Raw genomic sequence first — 10600 nt, forward strand, 5'->3', positions numbered from 1 at the left:
TTTCCGATTGCTGGAGTCTATCCTCTTTTGTCATGGACTAAACTCCCTAGACAAAAAGATACATACAAAAACGATACATACATATATATCATAAACAGAAGCATGATACCATATTTCTATATCCGTTGTTTTTTAACAAAAACAAAATTTAGATTTTGCAGATCAGCCGAGGGTCATGTTATAAGTTTTGAATATATGGAGGCTGGTCCGAAATCTGGTCCTGCCCGTTGATTTCTTCCACTATTCGCCAGCTGCCCAGAACTTGTTGAATACCGTCTTTAGAAAGCTTGTCTGCCATATCATTTCGTTCCCTATAAATATGATGAATGGAAAAAGAATTAAAAGATAATTTCAGCTGCTGGATTTCTTCTAAGAGAGGCTTCAAAACATAATGTTGACATCTGCTATGACCATTTATCCATTTTATAACATTTAATGAGTCCCCAAAGATCTGAACTGTGAGGGTATTTCGGTGTATCAGCCAGCATAAAAGGAACTTGAGGGCGGATAGTTCTGCATAGTTGTTCGATCCATTCCCCAAACCTATGGAAGCTTTTAGAGAATGTCTGTTGTTTAAGTGGATAATAATGTCGGCTCCCGCTTTATTGTTCTGGGAGGCTCCGTCAAAATAAACCCAAGGCACTCCCTCCTTAATTTGCTCCTCTTCCACTTTCCAGGGTTCCTTCTCTTCCTCTAAGTCCAGAATGTTTGTATATATAGATAAGCATTGAACAGCAATTAATTCTGCCTCATATTGTTGCTCCTTAAAGATATTTCTATTCCTGGCAATCCAAATACCCCAACAGATGATAGGAGGCAAGTTTCTTAATTTTCTTACTGATATTTGGTTCCACCATTTGTGCCATGCTTCAGCAATAAGAGGTCCATCCCATGAAATAGACATTTGAATATGCTTGGCCACCTCCGACCAAACTTTTTTTGCTAAGGGACAACCAATGAACAGATGATCCATAGTTTCTAAATCATTTTTGCATAATGAGCACCTTCCCGGCCCTTGTTTGAATCTGGCTTGGAGAGTATCCCATGTTGGGACTATCCTTTTTAGAATGCACCAGAAAAACAGTTTTGCTTTGGCTGGGCATTTTAGCTTCCATATCGATTTCGCCCACCATTCTGGTTCTTCCCAACCTTTTGTGGACATGAGAAACTTATATCCAAATTTTGGCGAATAACTTCCGGAGTCAGCATGAGCCCAAATCAGCTGATCTGGTCTTTCTTTGAGTCTTACATTCGACCTGGAGAGTTCTTGCTTGAAAATCTCCCACGCATTCCACCAGCGGGGGTGAATATCCAATTCTTCTCCTGACTTCCATGCTTGACCCCATATAGACGAGAATCCTACTTTCTCCACCTGGTTTAAGAACAAGAAACCTTTGGAGGCAAGGTGTCTTATCAGACCAGGAGATAGAGCATAATTCTCGTTGCAGCCTACCCAAGGGTCTCTTCCAATTCGAACATTTTCACCGTTTCCAATCTGCCAGGACAGTCCTTGTTCAATGATTTTGAAAGCATCAATGGTCGCTTTCCATATAATTGACACCTTCCCACCTTTTTTATCAGGATTTCTGATCCAGTCTTCTAGGGGGGATGGATCAATATATTTTCGCTTTACTATTTTTGTCCAAAGATTTTCTAGCATAATAATTCTCCACCCTGATTTTGCTGCCAAGGAGGTTGTAAACGCATTTATGTCTTTTATTCCCCATCCTCCCCATTCTTTAGGTCTTGCCACCTTGTCCCATGCTATCCAAGGTAGCACAGAATCCTCCTTTGTTCCAGCCCATAGGAATCTGCTGCAAATTCTTCTTATTTTTTCCAGGACTCCTTTTGGAATCTATTTCAACGCAGCCCAATATACAAGTATTGCCATAAGGACAAATTTTATTAAGGTTAGCCTTCCTGCTCTGGAGAGCCATCTATAACTCCAATGTGAGATTCTGGCTTCGATTTTTGCTACCAACCAGGCCCAGTCCTGCTTTCTATAGTTGTCTGGCTTCAGCCAAAATCCCAAGTATTTGAAAGGGTCCCCAAGCTTTGATGTCTCAAGAGGTAGAACAACCGTTAGTTGGTTTATCTCCTGCCTGCTTAGTCCATCAATTATGAGTTTTGATTTCCTGAAATTTACTTGCATTCCTGATGCTTTCATAAACAACTCAAGGATCTCCTTTATCTATTTGAACTCATTCCAGCTTCCATTACTGAAAAGGAGAACATCGTCTACAAACAGGAGGTGAGTGATATAGAGGTTTGCCGCCACCTCCAGCCCTTTTATTGTTCCTTCTCTCTTGGCTTTTAACAACAGCTGACTCAGCCCTTCTGCTACTAGAAGGAACAGCATAAGGGACAGAGGGCACCCTTGCCTTAGTCCCCTTTGCCCTTTGAAGAAGGGGGAGGCAGCCCCATTGATGAGCACCGCGAAGCTGACACTGGTGATACATCCCATAACCCAATTGATAAGGTCAATTTTAAAACCCAGATGGGTTAACAGCATCCGGATGTAGGTCCAATTGACTCTGTCATATGCTTTTGATAGATCAAGTTTCACCACAGCACCTTTCTTTTTCATCATCTTCAAAGTGTGGATTGTTTCCTGGGCCACTCCAATAGCTTCGTGAATTTGGCGCCCATCCAAAAAACCAAACTGTTCGCTTGAGATACATCTGGACAAGATTGGTTTTAACCGAGCTGCAATTGTTTTTGCTATGATCTTATACACACTGTTGCACAATGAAATGGGCCTGAAATCTTCAAAGGACTCAGGTTCCCGGTAAATTGAATTGTTATCTACCATAGGAAACAAATTAGGGCGTTTTGTCAAAGCACCTAAGGCCACCAGAAGGGGAAAATATACTTCCTTCGCACAAATACGTGTGGAGATGGATCTCTCCGGAGCTCTACCGGATGAGGTCATCTTAGAAGTTTTTTATGAAGAATGGGTGCAAACAGTAGATTACGAACATATTCCTTTCAGATGTCGAAAGTGCCATGAGCATGGACACCTATTTCGAGACTGCCCTCTCAACAAAACAGAGAATAAAAGTAAAGCTACCATAGTGAAAGATACTGAAAACTTTCACAAAGTGGGATATAGAGGAAAAGGGGGTAAAAGGGGGCCAAAGCAACATCAAACAGAAGGGCAACAGGCCAGTCTGAACAGGTTCCAAGTACTCGAAGAAGAGGAAGAGATAACAAAGGTAGATCAGGTAATGGAAGGCAGCCCAAGTGAGAAGGAGAAAGAAGAAAATAGTGAACCAACACAAGATATTAACAAATAGAAAGAGACTACGCTGAGCGATGGAGAACTAGAAATGGACCAAGAAATGACCCAAAGTGAGATGGATATGGAGGATCATGAACTGCAGGATATTCTTGATAGAGAACACCTAGATCTGGAAGGGTTCTTGAAACAAGGGACCATGGGAGGAGTAGACTCACTAACTCAAGAAGAGTTCAACAGAGTACAGCAGCTGTTCCTATGGAAAACTCAGGCTAAAGGGATGAAAAGGCAAAGAAACAATGAAAGGCAGGGCAACGAAGATGTGAAAACTATGAAAACCACACCAGGATTAGCTCCTAGAAACCCAGGAAAGAAAAGAGGCAGAAAAAAGCAGAATGAGTTATTGATGGAATGTGGAAAGTTAATGATAGATTCAGGGAAGATGAAAGACCTAACTAGCTACTCCTTTACAAATCTTTCATAATGAAGTTCACATCTTGGAATATCAGAGGTCTAGGTAGTAAAAGGAAACAAAGATTACTTAGCAATAGAATGAAACAAGAAGCTTCGGATATAATCTTTATCCAAGAAACTAAATGTTCCATTCAAAAAATAAAAGAAATTCACAGCAAATGGCTCAATAAATTTGAGTTTCTAGAATTCAAAGCAGATAATACAGCAGGGGACATACTCACTCTTTGGAACCCCAAAAGATTGGCATAATAGATGCCGAGGCATCTAGGAATTATTTATCAGTGGTTATTCAGCCTGTGGGAGATAGGGAGACTTATCTGGTCACGAATGTTTATGGCCCCCAAAGACTGGATGATAAACTCAAGTTTCTAGATTCTCTTGTGGAACTAAGAGATAGACATGCAGGAGTACCATGGATCATGGGTGGGGACTTCAACATGATCAAATCACTTTCGGAAAAACAAAAAAAAAAGGGGGAACCAAAACTTTAAGCAAAGACTCTATAGCATTTCAAACTTTTATAGACAATATGAAGCTAGTTGACACTGATATGAGTAATGGCCTCTTTACATGGAATAATAAGAGAGGAGGAGAGTCTCAAGTAGCCTCAAAGTTAGATAGATTCATAATTTCAGAGGACCTTATGCTCACCGACAAGGAAATGATAGTGAGAATTCTCCCCTTTGGAGGCTCAGACCATTGGCCTGTACAACTTGAGGTACAGGGCATTGGTACCCCCAGGAACAGACCTTTTAGATTTGAGAATATCTGGCTCACCCACCCAGAATTTATCAGCAATATTGCAAAATGGTGGACAGAAGATCTGCATATTCAGGGTACAAGAATGTTTCTGCTACACAAAAGACTAAAACACATCAAGCTCAGACTCAAACACTAGAACAAGAATGAATTTGGCAATATTTTTGAAACGAAAAAAGTTGTTGAAGACAAAATGCAGGAACTCAATCAAGCCCTTATCACAGATGGCTTTGATAGAGTCAAAAATGAGCAAGTCACCAAACATCATCAACACTAAGAGAACTTATGTAAACAAGAGGAAATATTTTGGAGACAAAAATCTAGAGTTCAATGGCTAAAAGAAGGGGAAAGAAACACTAGATTTTTCCACATATCCACCATGGTGAACAGATCTCATAATAGGATCTCTTCGATCAAGGACGAGGGAAGTCCTCTACTCAATTCCCATGAAGAGATAGAAATTGTGTTAGTTTAGCACTTTCAAGGTATAGCAAAGGAGACCATTTCAAACAGAGCGCATTTTATCAGGGACTTAACAAGGCATATACCTAGGCTAGTAACAAGAGAGGATAATTTCAATCTCAATAGGCCAGTGACTGAAGAGGAGGTTAGTGAGGTCATCAAAGAAATGCAGAATGGTAAAGCGCCAGGCCCTGATGGTTTCAATGTGGATTTCTTTAAAGCTTGTTGGAACATTGTTAAACAAGATATTCTGAATGTAGTGGAGGATTCCAGGATGAATAGAACCATTTTGAAGGCGCTCAATACTTCTTTCATCTCCTTAATCCCTAAACAAGACAATGCTCAGACTCCAGACAGGTTTAGACCCATAGCTTTGTGCAATGTGGTGTACAAGATAATATCCAAAGTTTTTGCCAATAGACTCAAACCCCTTCTTCCTACTCTTGTTTTTGTGGAGCAATCAGGTTATGTGGAGGGTAGACAAATTCTCAATAACATCATTCAAGCGCATGAGGTGGTGCATTCATTGTTAAGCAATAGGAAGGCGGGAATGATTATGTAATTGGACCTAGCCAAAGCTTATGATAAGTTGAATTGGACCTATATCAGGAAGGTCCTTCTAGCCTTTGGATTTGATCATAACTAGGTAAGATGGGTTATGGCACTAGTAACTTCTTCTAGCTTTTCAATTCTGGTTAATGGTTCTCCTTCCAAGACTTTTACTCCTTCAAGAGGCCTCAGGCAGGGAGATCCGCTCTCTCCCTTTCTCTTTATCTTCATGATGGAAGGACTTGGTCAGTCTATCAAGCATTCGAAAGAAGTTGGTAACATCAAGGGTCTCCAACTTTCTGAGACTTGACAAGCTTTGACCCATCAACAATTTGTTGATGACACTATGTTGCAGGGAATCCCCACTGTCAAAGAAGCACTTGCTTATAAACAAATCCTGTGTGACTTTGCCATGGCTACAGGTATGGAGGTAAATCTCTCCAAATCTAAGATTTTTTCTTTAATACTAATATTACTATTCAGATAAATATCTCCAGAATTCTGGGCTTTCAAAAGGATGTATTTCCTTCCAAATACCTAGGAGTTTCTCTAACTGATAAACCTTTGCACAAAAGAATTTAGGAGCCGGTGATTAATAAGTTGCAGGATAAAATCTGGAAATGGACTATTAGATCTTTAAACTTGGCAAGCCGGTTGGTGCTTACAAAAGTTGTTCTTCAATCAATCCCCGTCTTCATGCTTTCAGCCCTTCTAGCTCCAAAAGGAGTTTTGCAACAATTTAGAACCATTCAAAGAGACTTTCTTTGGGGTAAGGGGGAGGAGAGAAAGAAATGGGCCTTAGTAGCCTGGGATAAGATTTGCAAACCTAAAAACCATAGGGGCCTTGGATTGGATGAACTGGAAGTACTTAGCAAAGTTTTAGGGGCAAAATTATGGTGGTGTTGGGCTAAATATCCAAAGGCTCAGTGGGCTAGTATCTGGAAAGAAAAATACACCAGCACTTGGCAAGATAATGATCACATAAGGATGATTGGCATCATAAAAGGCTCCTACATCTGGAATAAGGCCTGGGAGAATAGAGGCTTAGTGCAAAAAAATAGCTTCTGGGAAATTAGAGAGAGAGATCTTGCTTTGTTTTGGGAGGATAAATGGCAACAAGAACCTACATTGTTAAGGGAGGACTTTCTGGACCTCAAAAAAGAATCTGATACCAAAGGGTTACTTAGGGTAAAAGATTTTTGGGATCAAACCAATAGTGAAGGAAAATGGAGAGCCTGGACGAATATAGAATACAGGGATGATAACCCCTTGAAAGCAAAAGCGGATGCACTTCTGACAATGTTGGACCAAAGGAAAATTCTAGTTTCAGAGGGGCATGACCAACTTAGATGGGGCAACAATAATGAAGGTACCTTCAATCTTAAGGAGGCAAAGCGCATAATCCTTGAGCTGGACTCCAATGTACCGGACAGGGTTTGGCAGAACCTATGGAGGCATCAAGGTTGGATGAAAATCAAACTCTTCATGTGGCTGGTACATCATAAGAAAATTCTGACTTGGGAAAACATTCGGAAGAGGGGTGTTCTGGGACCTTCTAGATGCCAGCTCTGTGAAGCCCAAGAGGAAACAATGGAGCACCTTCTCAATAATTTCATTTTCACCTCTAGGTTGTGGGATACTTTTGCCACAATTTTCCAATAGACAGACAGAGACAAAGAAATCATTATCAATACCCTAAATAACTGGAGACGAAACTTCTCTGATTATGAATTTCTTCGCTCAGCTTGGGTTTTAACTCCAAGCTTCATAATATGGAATGTCTGGAAAGAAAGAAACAACAGAATCTTCAAAAATGAAAAAAGTTCCTCCAAACGCATTATTGAGCAGATCTTAAGACAGCTTAAGGAGACAGTTGATACTTTAGTGCGCACTTCCCCAAAGAATCCACCTTCAGACGCTGAAATGCAGATACTTCTTCATTTGGGTATGCAGGGGCTTATACCTCAGGGCATGGAAAAGAAAGTAATGAAACTGGACAATAAGCCAGATTACTGGCATCCTCCCCCTCAGGGTTTTCAAAAATACAACATTGATGGGGCCTCAAAAGGCAACCCAGGTATCGCTGGTTTTGGCGAGGTGTTACGGGATGAAAATCACTGCATCTTTTTTATTTTACATTGCCATTTGGGAAGAGCTACAAACAATATGGCAGAATTAATGGCACCTGAGCAATGTTTAGAATTCCTGAAGCAGGATAATCTCTAGAATATAATAATTGAAGCTAATTCTGAGTTAATCATTAACTCGGTCAATAGAATCTACTGTGGCACAGAACCGGAAAAAGTCTCAAGACACTAGAGGCTGCTTCAGGTCTTTCAAAGGATTCAGTTTCACCTCCTATGCTTGCGCACCGTGAGTTTTACTCATGTGCGAAGGACAACGAATAAATTGGCGGACATTCGGGCCAATCAAGAGGTGCTCTGCACCAAAAGCAGGGTTAAGTTGAGTTGGCAAGAGATGCCTCAAAATAGATTAGCTAAAGTATCAAAGCAATGAATTAAGCAAATAAAGTGATCACACAACCAACACTACGTGCTCAGGTGGTGCAACAAGTGGTTTCAAGTGTGTTTTAATAAAGAGAGATTTTTTTATAAGGGCGGAGTTATTTAATCCCCTGAGACCAAACCACCCCACCGCACCTCATTCTATTTGATCAGTGTCTCGACCAAGCGAATGAGGACAAAACGATGTTTTGAAACAGAGACACAGAGACTGGGTCTAGCTGATTTGGTTTCATTATGAAGTGTTATTTCAGAAGTGAGATCATATTTGGGTTGCAGGTCTCTGTCTACCTCCTCAACCCAGGTAAATGCAAACCCAGAAGTCTCAGGTGGAAGTTGCTCGGTAGACGGTGTTTCTTAGATGGACGGCTGGAAGGAGGGATTTTCATCTTCCTTTGGCCCAAGTACCCGAGGAGATGGGATGGTGTGTGGGGTCGGAGTCCAGGCTTTCTCGACAGACTCAAAACCCTCGCATTACTTCCTGTGGTGGCATTACCGCCCTCGGGGTGGTTTCCAGTTTTTCGCATGCCCTTCAAGCCGGAAGCGGTATTTCGAAGTTGGGAGCGATTCCACTCACCACGCAACACGTGGCCAAGGGTGGGGAGAGAATACTGCCCTCATCGCGCGGTAATTCTCAGGGCTTTCGGCTCATGCGATATGATCCTCAACCGTAGGATCAAGCGAGGAAAATCCACGGTCAAGAATAAGCATGCATGTTGGTGGGTCCGAAACAGAGGTTATGTTTCGTGCTTATCGCACGACCTCATTGGAATCGCGTGCAAATAATGGATTTTGGGCGTTAAAGTGATCAGAGGTTATGACAAAAATGGACCCGATATGATTATTAATTATGGTCTATTGAGCTCATCGGGTCCGTTTGGTTTGTTAAACGGTGTGCTTGTTGGCCACCCGATATGATTTTCGTTCGCTGGATCTTTGGCAAAGGATCAAACGGTCAGTGATGGACTGCTCGTTTGGTTTGGTGGGCCCTCGGCCCATGGTATGTTTTGTCATCTTGGGACCATGGACTGGGGTAGGCCTGTCATATTGGTGGGCCCTACCGCCTTGGTCGCTTTTGTAAACTATTTCTCTTTTTTAATTGAATAGAAGGATCCGCTCTTGCCTTAGCAAAAAAAATAATAATTTATATTAAAATCACAAGTAGACAAGAAACAAATTTGAATAATTTTCCTCCCTTAAAATATTAAAAATATAAAATTATTTTTGAAATCTTAATTTTTTATCTTGGACTTATCTCCATACCAAAATTTGGTGCACTATTTTGTTTTTGTCATTTTCCTCCTAGAGAGTAGGTGTTTTTGGAGTTTTATAAAATATTTTTCTCCCATGATCTTAGATAGGCTTTATTGAATTTTTGTAATGCATAAAAAGGATTTCTATTTCTATTTTATTTTTTTGATATGAGATTAAGAAACAGTTAATGCTATAATGCTACAAAGTAACTATTGACCTTTTAAAGTGCATTTTAATTGTTTTATGTTTTTATTTTTGGTTTATGTTGTTATGCATTCAACTTGATAATATTATTGATAAATGCTTTTTAATTTCCCTATCTTTAGAATTTGAAATGTTTGTATGGAAGGGAGTGGGTGTCAAGGTAGTGCAATTTTAAGTCATAAATTTGATAATATATATTATATGGTTTTAATTGGTAATTCCAAAGTGGTTTTATACACTTACTCAAAAAAGTTATGTGATACAATTGTTGTCAAAATATCGATTTTTTCTAGTTAATAAATGAATATTAAACATCGATTTTATTTACAACTAGGTTGTAATCTTAAAATTAAATTATTATTATATTATACTTTATTTTGTACATTAAATAATTTTTCTATTTTTTTATATTTTTTCAATGATTAAAAATATCTTTTTAATTTTTAATAAATAAAAACATCTTTCCACACTATAGTTCACAAAAATACTATAAATAGAAATATTTATTTTACTAACTAAATTATTTTTTTCCAAAAACAATTATACTCTCAACTCAAATTCAAAAAGTATTGTTAAAATAGTTATTCTAACAATTATCAAATGTACATTAATATAACAATTATAATTATAATATGTATTATTAATGTAGATTAAAAAAATTAACAAATAAAAAAAATTAACTACAATTAAAATCTTATATATATATATATATAATTCAATAAAAATTATTATTATTTTTATTTGATAAATATTTATTATATATTATTTATTATATATATATATATATATATATATATGTTTTTGTCAATGGTATCAGAGCCAACTCCTTTTTTAGGTTTTATGCCTTTTGTAACTCCCTATTCTGTTCCTCTGCTCTCCATTCAAAATAGTTGTCCATACAAAGCGTTGTCTCTCCATTCAAAAACGTTGCATGTTCATAAACGTTGGTAGCCTGCTCCACGCAGTCACCTGACATTCACCTGAACGCTGCTCCACGTATTCTCTGCTGAAACGTTCCTCTGCCACAAGCCAGCCATATCCTCAGTGGTGTATGGCGCAGCATTTGGACAGAGCATCTGCATTCAATACATTTTTGAATGCGTTGATTGCTATTGTTACGCTGCACTCTGGTTTCAAA

The sequence above is a fragment of the Pinus tabuliformis genome, chromosome 5_1 (genome assembly GCF_031772625.1).
Source record: "Pinus tabuliformis cultivar Carrire ecotype Pingquan chromosome 5_1, CPIR1, whole genome shotgun sequence".
Taxonomy (NCBI): domain Eukaryota; kingdom Viridiplantae; phylum Streptophyta; class Pinopsida; order Pinales; family Pinaceae; genus Pinus; species Pinus tabuliformis.